The 14,520-nt window shown below is 48.0% G+C and overlaps 1 pseudogene; it reads left to right on the top strand.

Annotated features, from left to right (window-relative positions):
- Positions 1-2,958: 2,958 nt before the first annotated feature.
- On the top strand, positions 2,959-4,595 carry LOC134366869 (cyclin-K-like; annotated as a pseudogene).
- Positions 4,596-14,520: the final 9,925 nt, after the last annotated feature.

Raw genomic sequence — 14,520 nt, 5'->3', positions numbered from 1 at the left:
TAGTCTGATAGGGACTTCCTTATAATTTCTTATAACTTGATCTTTTTCTTTTGCTGTTTTTAGGATTCTGTCTTCTTCATTGAGTCTTTCCAGTTTGATTATAATGTGTCTTGAAGAGGGCCTTTTAAAATTGAATCTGTTTGGAAATCTTTGAGCCTCCTGGACCTGAAGGTCTGTGTCTCTCCATATACCTGGAAAATTTTCCACTATTATTTTATTGAATATATTTTCAATGACTTTTCCTTTCTCCTCCCCTTCTGGAACATCCATGATTTGTATTTTTGTGTGCTTAAGGTTGTCTCCTAGCTCTCTTAGATTTTCTTTATTTTTTAAAATCTTCTTTCTTTTTCTTTTTGTCTGCCTGGGTTATTTTGAACAGACTGTCTTCAAGATCAGAAATTCTTTCTTCTGCTTCCTCTAGCCTACTGTTTAAGCTCTCGGGGTTTTTGTTGTTGTTGTTGTTGTTGTTGAATGAATCCTTCAGTTCCATGAGTTATGTTACATTCTTGTTTATTTCCTCCTTCATATCCTGGATAGTTTTTCTCATTTTGTTATGTCATCTGAGTCTTCTTGCAGGTTTTGAGGTTTCTTAGGACTGCTGCTCAAAATGCCTTTTCAGTCAATAAATTCCTTTTCATTTCAAGAGTTTCCTGCTCTATAGGGTCTGGTACTTGAGAATTATTGTATTCCTTTGGAGTGCCATATTTTCTAGTTTTCTCATATTTCTAGTGTCTCTAACATTGATGTCTGGGTGTCTGGTAGAGCAGCTGCTTCTTCTATTACTCTGGAGTGGGCTTTGAGGAGAGACTTTCTCCTTTAGGTGTGTTTTACATTGATCATTGAGTAGTGTTTTAGTACTGGTTCCAGCTAGAGGCAGTGGTGTAGTCTCTATGTGGGTACTTTAGCCATATTCAGTGTCAGAGTTGCATGGGAATGCCTCTGTGGCCTAGGTACTGGGGCACTTAGTGATTTCTTGCCAAGGTTATTGACACTGTGTAGGGTTGTTGAGGACATGGGCAAGCTCTTGAGTTCCTGGGGGAAGTGCCTGGGTGCCTATCACTCTTTGGCTAGGGTGGGTAATCCTAGGCAGGCTTGTTGGCACCCCAGCTAGCATCCTGTGACCCTGATGGGTGCACTGGATTATACTGGAGCTCTGCAGTTTGAATAGGTGACCCTGGGTGGGGTTTCTCTCTCCTCTTTTCTACAAGCAGAGGCTCCTCCTGGGACCTTGCTTCCCTTGGTTGAGGGAGGTTTTTGGTGGTGGTGCTCATTTTCTTCCTTACTCTATTTGGCTATCCTGGGTTTCTGCACTCTCTGGGGTTTTCATATGTGTCTCTCCCCAGATTAAGGCAGCCACATGGGCTGCACACATACCTCCCACCACTAGTTGTACTATCGTGGGGGGCAATGTAACTCCCCCTGTGGGTTGGGCTGCTGAATCATGAGTCTGTGCTCTCTCACCTCTTTCCCCAGGCTCCGCTGATGACCCTCCTGTGTCAATGCACTTGAGTGGCTGGCAGGCTGCCTGCACTGTGACATTGGTTGCTACCATGGTGGTGGCTGCTATGGTGGTAGTAGGCCTCTTTTGAGGCAGTTGTGGCTGTAGCAGTGGCTGTTGTGAGTCACCCATACAGCAGGGTTGCCTGCGGCAGCTGTGGGCAACTTGCACAATTGTACTCCACACTCCTGCCATCTTGTTGGCGGGGGCTGCTCTCATCTCCTAATGTCCCCGTGATCCTGCTTTCCATTAGTCAGGGCTGCCCTTGGCTCCTGAGGTCCCCGCACTCCTTGTTTATCATTTCAACAGCAGAAATGATAAGGTTAGGAAGACTCTCCACACTCACTGCTGTAGAAGAGGTGCCTTGCTTCTGTCAAAAGTATCCTAAATCTCTTTTTCATAAACAGGATTTTCTTAAATCATGCTTTTGAGGCTTTCTCTTTGAAGATAAAGTATCAGCAGGTTTCACCCAGGGATAAATTATGTAATTTGCTGATTGCATAATTTGTCTTCTGACTTTTATGGCTGGCAGAGTTTGGGGATAGGAAGTGACTGGTGTGAAAGAGCAGAAAATTAACACTGGAATTAGGCTCTCCCAGCCTCTGAGGGTGCAGGCAGGTATTGCACACTTAGCAGTCCTGCATTCCCTGGGGAAACCTGGTCCTTTTCTTTCAAGCATGGTCCCCACCTACGGCCTCAAAGCCACCTGCTGGTCAGCAGAGAGATCTGAGTTATCCTGACATAGGTGAACACAGCTAGTCTGCCTTGGCAAGTGGTCAGTACTCAACAAAGGCTGGGCTTCCTTCCTCCCCCATCCGTCACTACCCACACTTGGCCATGGCCAAGTCCTACATGGTCTAGCTCCAAAAAGCTCCTCAAACCATGCCACTCTCTCTGTCTGTACCACTGCCCCTTCATCAATCCCATGGTGGCCAAGGGTCCTGGTGGAAGTGGTCAGCCTGTTGCAGGATATAATGGGGTGTGCAAAATTTAAAAATAAGAATGAAACCAGCTTAAAATCACCAGAAATTCTAGGTACTAGTGATAGAATACTTCTCCCCCCAAAATATTTTATTAATCTAAGTTCTAAACAATTGATACAGACACTTGGTTTTAATAATGTACTTGTGGACTTCAAAATAAAAATATTATTACATATGTTTTAATAACCATTGCATTTTACACATATGCTAATTTAGAAGCTCCCAGTTGTAGAGTCGGCCTCTACCCACCTCAGTTTGGCCACATGGGTCCATTTCAAGAGTAGGTTTGTGACAACTTGAAATTTTTTGTAACAATTTTTTCATACAGTGGAAGGAAGTTGTTAAAATCTGACTTGCTGGGGATATTCAAGATGGTCACAGTAGGCAAGGAGAGATGTTGCTAAGGGGCTTGCCTGGGGAGAGGGGATTGAAACCTTTTCAGAGAACTTTCTGGAAAGAACAAATCTACTTCTAGAAATGAAGGAGAATAAAGAAAATTCAAGCCATTCAGCAAGCCTTGGACACACAAAACCATGTTGGTAGTAGGATAAGAAAGACTTGGATCACTTACCCTAACAACCGGAAGGACTTGATCCAGCCACTGAGGCCTGGTCTGTCCGAGAGGTGGCTCGGTTCATCTCTGATGTGGGCACACATTTTGATCTACCTTATGATACCCTGGCAACTGGAAATGATTTATTTTCATTGCTTTGTATGTTTCATTTCCTCAAGCAGTTACCAAGATATGTGACAGGAGCTTGTTGTCTATTTCTGGCTGGGAAAGTAGAAGAAATGCCAAAAAAATGTAAAGATATCATCAAAACAGCTCATAGTTTACTAAATGATTTGGCCAGTTTGGAGGTGACTCAAAGGAAGAAGAAATGGCTCTGGAGAGAATCTTACTACAGGCCATAAAGTTTGATTTACAGGGGGTACATCCATACCAATTTCTACTCAAATATACAAAACAACTCAAAGATGATAAAAAGGAAATTCGAAAGTCAGTTCAAATGGCATGGACAGTTGTAAATGACAGTCTCTACACCATCTTGTCACAGAGATGATAGCAGTAGCAGCGGGGTATCTCGCAGGATGTTTGTGCAAGTCTGAAATACAGGAGTGGACCTCCAGACCCATGTCCAGGAGATGGCGAGTGAGGTTCCTCAAGACATCACTGCTGATGTTTTAAAAGACCTCTGCCACCAAATCCTGGATCTTTACTCACTAAGAAAACAACAGATGCCTCCTCACACCCCTCACCAGTGGCAGCAGCCCCATTGCTGCAGTCTACACCACAAGTGCCATCAGTACAAAAGCCACAACCATCTCAGGGTCCCACATCACTCCAGCCCCAACAGAAGGGCTCCCAGCAGTCAGCCCAGAGCAGCAGTAGTGAGCACAGTGGCCCAAGAACCGTCTCCCAAAGAAGAAAACAGAGCAGCAGAACTGCCATCACCTAAAATCCCCCAAATTGAGGCCACTCCCCACCATTGCGCCCAGCCCACCTGCACCCTGACTGGAAGCCCTCCATGGCCGCTGCTGTAGGCAAGGCTGAGCCACCGGCCCAGTGGATGCCCATGACTTCCCAAGGTCCAGATTCTTGCTCCGGCCCACCCAGCTCCGGTTCACCTGTCCCTGCTGCTCCCCCCCTCCCTCCACAGCTGCATAACCGGGATGTCCACCCCAGCTCCCACATGACTGGAGAAGGCGATCAAAGCCTGCAGTCGGTGATGAAGCTGGAGACTCCTGCTATGGCACCATGTCCCTGCCCACAGCCCGCCTGCTCACCTTCTTGACTACCCCACATCTATCCCCCCAACCAGCCCCACTGCCTGAGCCCTCTCCCCCAGCCTCCTTCCCCATGCCCACCATTCCCACCCCCCATCATCGGCTTCCACCCACCTCCACCCACCTACAACCTCAACTTCCCATTGTCAACTCTGCATCTGCCCGCACCCACGCGGTCCTGCCTCACCCTCCTCCAGGCTTGGGCCTGTGCCAGCTAACTACCCAACTCCCACTGTACCCCAGGAGGACAGACACCCATGCCATCTGTCCCCTGGCCTGGCATGCCTCCAGTAGGGTAACTAGGGCTGGCAGCCCGGATAAGATAACACAATTCCTTTCCTCTCCTTTGTTTTCCTATGAAGAGTTTTTCTAATCAAAGAGTAGTTTAAGTGGGTAAGAAGCGGGGTAACTTGTAAAATGCTAGGCAGTTGCAGCATGGGAGGAATGGATCCCTGGGATGACATTGGGGTGGTCCTCACATCTGGAAGATAGGGACAGTCTGTGTAGGCTTGGTTTCAGCTAACATCCTGAGAGTCCTGCACTGGGACTAGAAAGTAAGGTATGTTTACATGTATTTGCAAATTTCCATTCATAGAGATGTACATTTTAAGTGTGAATACAACAATATACTGTGAATTCCATCTTGATTACAAATTAGACTCCTTCAGTCAGTATCCAAATAAGATCAGTTCTTAAATGACAGCAAAAACAAATCTGACCTGCTCAGGTACCAAACACTGGAGCATATCCCCGAAGCACTCTTAGGGTGTCTCCTCCCTGCCGACAGCAGTGCTCCAGACCCACCTCCATGCTTCCTCTCTCTCCTGGCTTCTTTCTCCAAATAGTCCGTTCTGTAATGTTTCTAAAAGTCGAATCTTTCTCCTTACTCCTATGAAAAATCCAGCCTCTTTAGCTTCATTTACAGGCGCCTCAAGAATCTGGCCTGATGTCCTTTATAAAAGAGGCAGTAGGTTGCAGATGCAGTGAGTCAGATGGCTTGGAGCTGCAGGACTTGGTCTCGGCTGAGTGTGGGCAGTGACAGGGGGAGAGGCGATGTACAGCTGGAGGGAGACCAGCTGTGGTGTCAGACAGCCTGGGGTGGCATCTCAGCTCCAGACCAGCCAGCCAGCTGGACACAAACACCGTCACTCTTGAGATGCTGCATTTTACACCTACTGTCAGGGGTGCTGCTATGATTAGGTGACACACAGTGCAAGGAGCACATATTCCTCCCCAGTGGTTGTGAGGAGTGTGACCTGTTGCCCTGTGCGTGCATGTCTGTAAAGATTCCTGAAACCACCAGCCTCCTGAGGAGCTTGACTGTGGGTGGGTAGTGCAGGTAACATGGAAAGGTGGAGAAGTGCAAGGGAGTTGCCAAACTGTGTTTGAGTTCCTGTCTCTCCACTGATCTGACGCTGGGCAAGAAACTCACCTGCTCTGGGCATCAGATTTCCTTTCTTCTGTAGGAAAAAATCTTGACTAAACATAACTCCCAGTTCTGAAACAGAAGTGATGAAGAACTTCCAGTTCTGAGAGAAGAAATACAACTTCCAGAGCCCCCAGCATGCATGTGACATTCCAACCACACAGATGTGCTCACTGCTTCTTGTCACACCAGCACATTCAGTCCTCCAGACTTGCCCGTGTTGAGGTCCTGCTTTCCTGCGCTCTCTTATTTTTATAATCAGCTGGGCACATGTCGGTGTCCCTCTGGGAAGTATGAGCCCCTCAAGGGAAGTGACTTTCCTTATTCATCACTGCACCTGCAGGTGTAGCCTAGAGAGTACCCAGGGGTGGCGTGGCAGGTGCTTAGCACATTTGGTGAATGGTCGAATAAATCATGCACTGTAGTACAATATCACAGAATATTTCACATGAAAATTAATTCAGTTAATACTTAAGGTTAGTGAATCCTTGATATGGGTGATCCTAAAATAACTTTCTTCGATATTTTGAAGGAGTCTCGGAACTTAAACGTGACAACCCAAAGCCAAATGCCACGAACAAGGTGAACATCAGCTCAACTTTCTCATGCTTACAGCTGCCTTTCAGCAGCCTTTTGGAGGCACTGAATTCTGTTTTTAGAGGGATTGAACAGAAGCTGGAGGAGGAGTGAGGCGCTGCAGATCCAAAGTGGCAGGTGCAGAGGATGAAGGGTAGCTAGAATGCCTTCAAGGTGGCTTCTTTCTAACTCTGAGGTCCTTTAATTGACACTTCTTTGTCTTAATACTGGCAAGTGAGGCAGGTAGAGCCTGGGGCCAGATTAGCAGGAAAGAGGGTGTCTTCAAAAGCAGAAACTGTTATTTGGTACAAAATCCGAGTGGGGTCTCAGGCTTTGCTGTTCCTGTCGGTTCACCTGTCCTCGCCACAGTTCCAGTGCCGGTCTGATGCTATCTGGCTCTGTCTGCCCACCCGAGGGACAATCACCTGGCAAAGACTGCAGGGCTCACCCTCCCTCCACACCCTCCCTCCCCCCACCTCCTTCCACGAGGAGGCTCCACTACCTGGCGATGCGCTCCCAACCTGTGTCATTGGGTTTCCCATAGTCTTGTCTTGATGAGAACATGTAGAAACCTTGTCTAGTGGTCACTATCATCTTCATAGCATAAATTGAGGCTAATGTTTTAAGGGCAAACTCAGAACTAGCCCTAGATTCCCTAACCCCTCACAAAGCAAGACCTGCAGCTGTAAGAGCTGCAAGTGCCCCTCACTCCTCTGGTCTGTGCTTTCTGCAGCACCAGGGCTGCTCACACCAAGGCTGGCCCAGGTCAGGGCTTCCCCTCAGGACCACAGATGGGGCCTGCCTGACCCACACTTACAAGCCTTTCTGCCTAGACCACACTCATCCCCCCTTTCACCTGCCACCACGCCACCCACATCCAGCTCACTGTCATCAGCTTCAGCCCACCAGACCCTAGACCAACATCACCAGTGACATCTTCATTGCCAAACTCACATCTCTCTCTCAGGTAAGTCTCTAAACCCAGACTCTTCCTCCTGAGCACACAGCTCGACTGCATTTCCCAGCCCCTTGCAGTTCTGAGTGGCCTGGGACAGTGCTGGCCAAGCAGTCCAAGCAGCACTTCCAACTAGGACATACAGACTTCCACGTGTGACCACTCGTGCCCTTCCCTGATGGCTTGCTGCAGACTGAGGCGATGTCCTCAGAAACCAGGAGTTGAATAGGGGTGGGAAGGGGGCGCAGGACCAAAGGAGCCTGGGTCCTTGATGACCACTTGGAGATATGGGCCAATGGCCCATCTTAAACACATATTTGGGACTTCTTGTGAATGAGAAACTGACTTTGGGTCAAAGTATTGAAATTTTCTGTTTCTGTCCATTACTCATGTACTCTTAGAATTTCATGTCTTGTGGGCTTCTGTGGCATCTGATATTCTTGACCCAAACTACTGAGCCTAGCTCCCTGCCTCTGGATTTTACTTCTCAGCTACAGTCAGTACCTCCTGATTGCTGCCCTCCCCCTGTGCCCCTGTCTGGGCAGAACCATTCCCCAGACAGGGGCACAGGGCCCTGGGTTCAGGGTGGGCAGCACAGTGTGGTTCAGCTAACTTGGCTCAGGAATGGTCCCTCCTGATATCTGTGGCAGTCAGCTTGGCTGCTTTGGGCATTGGAGAGAAATGGAAAACCTGAAGTCTTGTAAGGGGAATCTGGGGGAATACAAGGGTACTTCAAAAAAATTCATGGAAAAATAGAACTGAAAGATAGTAAGAATCTTTCCATGAACTTTTTGAAGTATGCTTGTTTTTACTTGGTTATTCCAATGTCATTTTTCAGGGCCATAAAGCAACTGGAAGCTAGACAGTAATTAAATATTTGGATATGTTCCATAAAACTACCACTGGTATCTCTTTTTTTAATTTATTTTTTGAATTGAAACATAATTGATTATACATATTTATGGGAAACAGAGTTGACTATCAGTATTTGTGTACAGTGTGTGATGATCAAGTCAATATTATTAGCATGGTTTCTCTTTGATGGGGCAGTTGAGCTCCATCAGGAATAAATGCCTATAGAAGAATAGTGGGTCATGCCTCTTCTGAATTGGTATGTGCTTATTGTGGGCATGGGTGATAGAGTTTGGATGTGTTGTCCCCACCAAAACTCATGTGGAAATCTGATCCCCAATGTGGCAGTGTTGGAAGCTGATTGAGTCTTGGTGGTGGATCCCTCATGAATGAGTTAATGCTCTCCCTGAGTGGGGAAAGAGTCCTGAGTGAGATCTCGCTCTCTTAGTTCCCATGAGAGCTGGTTGTTTAAAAGACCCTGCCACCTCCTCTCTCCTCTCTCTCTCTTGGTTCCTCTCACCATGTGATCTGCTTGTACCCACCAGCTGCTGCCACTGTCCACCATGAGTAGAAACAGCCTGAGGCCCGTGCCAGATGCAGCTGGCCCAGAATCGTAAGCCAAATAAACCTCTCTTCTTTATAAATTACCCAGTCTTAGGTATTCTGTTATAGCAACACAAAACAGACTAAAACAATGAATGGGCTTTGGAGAAGGAAGATAGCTGTGTTGGAGGTGGAGGGTGGAGTGCTGACTTATGGCACAGATATGACAGAGCTTTTCCCAGAGTCCATGACTTGGTCCCACCTGACTTGAGCCTGTTGGGGAGGATGCCAGAGATGGGCTCTCAGGTGCTCAGGGGCGGTCCAGGAGATATAATTCTGGTCATCATCAACTCTCTAGGGAGGCTTGGCCAGACTCTTCATTAATAGTATCCTATAACCAGCCTTTCCTTAAGCACAGGACACCCATCAACACCACAGGAGCCTGGCAAGGCACACCATATCCAGTGTGAATGCTGTGTTCTGAGGGAGCCCAGCCCCCAGCCCCAGATGGAGCACGGGGCCAGGCACACACGGATAAGCTGGGCTTTAGGTGCCATCAGCATAGGCAGTGGGGGGCAAAGAAAGACCCCATCAGGAGGGGAGGCCAGGTGGGCAGAGCAGGAGGCATTTGAGATAACTCCCCAGCGTGGCACCAGCAGAGCCTCCAGCCAGGGTCTCGTGAGCCTGGGAGCGCTGAGTGCTCACCATGTGCTAAGCACAGGGCTGGAAGGATGCATTTCAACAGGGCCAGATCTGCCCTTTGGAAATATTTTGGATAAAACATTTTCCCCAGAAAGGTCCAGCCTGAGCCCCATTACCCATATACAACTGGGCACAAGTTACCTGAAGCCTGGGACCCAGAGCTGGTCCAGAGACCACAGCCCAGCTCCTCATTTCACAGTGAGGGTCTGCGCAGAGTCTGTGCAAGGAAGGCTAGCGCCAGGTCAGACCCCAGTCCATTGTCGTTCCGCACCAGCACACACTGTGCCCCCGGGGATGTCTACGCCGATAAAAAGCTGAGGTTACGCACCGTGGATGAATACCAAAAGAGCTCCTACAGCCTCCGCCAAGATATGTAGGCATCTGGAAAGAATTGTGGTCTCGGCTGGAAACCATGTGTAGAACATTTTCCCGTAATATTTCTCTTTCTCAATAGGCGCATCATGGTGGTTCTGGGTCTGATTTCAAGGTCTGAAATTTGTTCAAATTCACACTGACTTGGAAAGAAGGCAAATAGCATTGTGGGAGGGAGCAAACTGTGCAGGGAGGTACAGCCTATCCCCAACAGCTGTCACAACAGCAGACACAGGAACGCTCCAGCCTTCCCGGAAGGGCAGCGCGCGTCTCCGGCGGGGTCCGGAAGGGGGCGCCCGCGTCCGCCCAGCGCTCGCCACGTGGCTCCTGTTTACACATAAACAGGATGGGTGGGCTGAGTCTTCCCTCTAGACCTGGGCAGAAGGGGGTTGTGCCTATTTCCCGTTTCCATCCCACGCAGAAGCAGAGGGAGCAGCAGCTCAGTAGTCAGAGATGCTTACATCCCTGGGGGACGCGTCCGATGCCATCCGGAAAGGCCATGATTCCTCTGAGGTTCAGAAGACAGCACTAAATGGGTTCTTCCTTTCCTCATGAACCCCCTGTCATTCCAGGCCCATCAGGATGGGTGGCAGGGCATCAGTTCTCTCTGTTTCTCCGTCTTTGTTGATCTTATGTGGTCCCCTCTGTCAGTGAGAGAGAAACCCCTCTGAGGTCCCCTCTCCTCCTTCAGCAGTCAGTGCCATCTAGACTTATGACTGCGCTAGAGGCACAGAGAACTGCAGAAGGACCATCCACAGGAAAGAAAACAAGGCCTTCTGTTCACTGTGACTCTCTCCTCCTGCTGTGTGGTCATGGTTTGAAGCTCCTCGTTATGCCAGGGACCAGCCACAGGTAGGGGAGAATCATGCTCTGTCACAGTGTTCCCCAATGGAAGTGTAGTCCCCTGTAGGGAAGCACAGACACACCCCCGTCCCCAGAGTGAAGAGGGGCCACAAGGAAGTTGAAGTGGTGGCCCAAATCTTTCACCCCTATGCCATGTTGGCTTTGATGTGAGGTGGGCTGTCCAGGGCTCTCCAATACGCTTCTCCAGGTGTTAAGATTTCCACCCAGGCCTCACACACACACATGCACACACACTCCTCACCACTCCTTCCACAATGATCTTGCCAGTTGCATGTTCATTTTTGACACATGTCTGGGTCCTAGACTTTGACCATTGAGATCTGCTGAAGAAAATGTGGCAATTCTGTGCCAGTGTGGTGGTGGCTGCTACCTTAGGCTCCTGTCTCTGGACCCCCACTTCCAGATTGCTTTATCCTCTCGCTGCTCCTTTCTCATCTCGTGGGAGGGGAGTGCACACACCTCCTTGACTCCAGCTGGGGTACGTCTCCATCATCCTGACACGCTGGCGACATGCATGCAGCCCATGGGCTTGGTCCCCTTTCTGCCAGGCTTCTCTTGGGTGAGATGAGGTTGTGTGTGTGGCCCTCACAGGTCTGACTGTGCTGCACCTATTGCACTGTTGAGAATTCTGACTGGGCTCCCATTGAACATGATACCCTCTCCAGTGGTCTTCTGGACTATGTCTATGTGGTACTCCTGAATTTTGTACTAATCCTTATGTCAGGCCCTAACTGTTGCCATGGTAACCCAATATCAAGGTGGTGGCTTGAATCAGAGAAGTAGTTGCAGCCACCCTACACCTCAGGTGTGTGTGTGTGTGTGTGTGTTCTCATTCTTAATTGCCTTGGCTTTCTTCTCTTCTACCAAATTAACCGAAATAAAAGAGAAACCCAGGCACCCCCAGGGCCCTCCAGCATCCCAAGATTTGCTAATGGAAATTTTCCACCAGCAATGTGGGATCCTGGTCTCCCTCTCATCACACTACACTCTATACACACTATACTCTTCTTTGTTATTTCTTATTTTTGATTTAGGTAAAGATTCTTTAATTTCCTCACGAAGCTAGAAGTCTTCTCATTCTCATTTTCTCATTCTTTCTCAGACTCGAGGTCAAAAAATAAGCACATGTTTTCTTACCAAGTTCTATGCTGCCAAAAGCTTAAAGGAAAGCCAGCAGTCACTCAAGCCCTTGGGGCTCCCTTGTCATGCATGACCCTGGGTAGGGCCCCTGTGCTGCTCACATCTTGCCTGTGTTTCTGTCCAGGTCCCTCCATTTCCCTAACTTGTCCCATTGATGGTGAAATGTTTCCTCCATGGCACCCGCACTCAGCTTTCCCTGTCTGCGGCCCAGTAACTTTCCAGTGCTTTTCATGGACTGCGCATCTTCGGTCAGTGTGTGTGTGTGTGTTTCAGGATCCCATGTCAGCTGCTGCTCTCCCTCCAACCTCTTCTGCCATATTTCTTATGGATCTTCCTGCCTTCTGCTACAGCAACCTGACTTCTTCAAAACTCTGTTAGAGCACACACTAAATGTCACTGTCAGGAAGTCTGACATGTAAACGCCCGTGGTAAATTGTGACTCCCCCTCTGTGCCTGAACCATGCATTCTGAATGCAGTGTCCTCCCAGGAGCAGAGATCTTAACCCTGTGCACCACAGTTCCCTCCCCGCTGAAAGCAGTGGTCCTTGCTGGTGCCGTTCCTGATGGTGGAATGTTCCTCAGCTCCACTGGGCTCTAGCGGACACTGAGGAGCAGCAGTTCAACATCCCTGGTGGCAGTCTCCAGAATGTTCTCATTTAATACCTGGAAGGTCATTGGCAATTAGCAGAGACAAAATAACACTTTTGAGTAGTCACATCATCACAGTGCCTTTACAATGATCTTAAACTGTCTTTTTACTATTGGACCACAGAGAGCTCCTGCTGGGGACATGAGATATGTCTTCTCTTTGGTCTCCATTCTATCTCCCTCCACTGCAACTGCTGGAATATTTTTATACTTTTCTGCCTCCAACAAAGGTTGGACAATCTAATTCTTCCAATTTTCTCTTTGGTGAAACTAGAGGGAGAAAGTTTGATATTCCAGATCCTTTAGAGTAAATAAGTACTGTATAAGGTGAAGGAACATTTCTCTTGACATTATCAAAAGCTTCTTCCATCCTACCCTGAGGCATTATTTGCTATTTCTGTGTCTTTTCCCCATGCTTTTCTCCCTGTGAAGGGCCGATGGGGAGAGAAAAACCTCATCCTACTATTGCATATGAATCTGAACTCCACCACCTACTAGGTCTATGACTTTGGGGAAATCAATCACCTTCTTTAGTTGCCAATTTCCTCACCTATAAAATGAAGTACGCAATATCCCCCACATGGAGGTTTCTGAGAATTACATAAAACACATAACAAGGACATTCCAGCTTTCACCACCAAAGAGTGCAAGTTAGGACATATTGATGACACAAATTCTGAGCACTCCAAATTCCTGCTCCTGCAGAACCTCCACCCCCCTGGGACTCTCCCTTGGGTGTGCAGGGGGTGTCAGTGACCATCCATCTCCATCCAGCCAACTTCACCTCCAGCTTCTGTGAAGCCGTGTGACCCTTCAACTCCCTCAGCAGCTCCTGGGCAGACCCTGCCTCCTTCTCCTTCTCCATTTCTTGTATTCTGTATGCAATTTGACAAATGTTTTTGGAGCTGTTGACAAAATCATGCTCAAGATTTATAAGGAGGGATGTAAAGCACAAGGAGTGACTTTGACTCTGCTTGTGCCTCCTCTCAGTCCCCACCCTGAGGCTGCCCTCGGCAGGCCCCTCCAGCACGCGCAGGCCCCACCATCCCGCCTGCCTCCCTGGACCAGGTACCATGCATGTCCCAAAGTCTTAGGTTATTCCAGGTGATGCCTGCACAGGCACTGTCGAAACTCAAGCCCGCTCTCTGAGGCCCATTCCTTTTCCACACTGTCCCTTCAGCATGATGTGACTTCAGGCCACCATGCCAGTATTCAAATCTCGTCCTCTGGCAAAAACTGAAAAATACTTCCAGGTTCAAAATGACATTTCACCCCCCCAAATACTATCAGTTCTATACTCATTAAAGAAAACAAAATAAACAACAACAACAAAAGGTAAACAACAACAAAAAAAACCATAAGCTCCTCCATCAGGGCACCCTGCTTCATCTGTAAGAGAGAAAACAATGTTTGGCAAATACAGTCAATTCTTCCTTGACTGGGCAGGGCGCTGATTGCCTATGTTTGAAAATAATAAAAGTGAGTTTATAGGTAGAATATTGCAAATTGCCATCATCAGAGGAATCTCTGGAATTATACAAGAGGCAGCATCACACTGTGTGTCTTCCATTCCATCAGAATGTCATGGGATCATGGCACGCACAGGAAAAAGGCAGAAAGGTTAACAAACTAGCAGAGACCATAGTGTTTCATCTCCATGAGTTAGAACTGCAGATCCCTGGACCCACCCACCCAGCCCAGCCGTGTCTGTCACCCTTCTAATGGGCGAGGCCCATGCAGTGTGGGAGAGGAGACAAAGAGTCAGGAGTTACAAAGAAGAAAATAATTTACTTATTTTGCATCCTCTTCAACAAGAAAAACACCAAAAATAAGCTCTTTGGCAGAAAATAAGTAAATGAGGAGGAGGAACGAACTCACAGAATAAGGATATGAGGCAGACCCTACTCACCAGACTGTCTGCAAGATTGTCTGCAGCGTGCAGAGGACAGGCCCTGAGAGCCAAACTGCTGCTGCGTAGGCTTTACTTTAACATGTGGAAAGTGAAGAGCTCAGCTAACAGCAGAAAACAGCAACAGATTGTTTTAATTGGGATGAAACTTGTACCTACTTTTTCCTCTACCACTTGTAATGTTTTGCAGGCTTAAGTAATCATGTTTCTTATTGTTTTTATGCTTGAAAGTGACAGTTGGAGAACAATCAGTATGTTCTCAAT

This window comes from Cynocephalus volans, chromosome 2 (assembly GCF_027409185.1).
Source record: "Cynocephalus volans isolate mCynVol1 chromosome 2, mCynVol1.pri, whole genome shotgun sequence".
Lineage (NCBI taxonomy): Eukaryota > Metazoa > Chordata > Mammalia > Dermoptera > Cynocephalidae > Cynocephalus > Cynocephalus volans.
The sequence above is the reverse complement of the archived record's forward strand: the minus strand, read 5'-3'. Positions and strand labels throughout refer to the sequence as shown.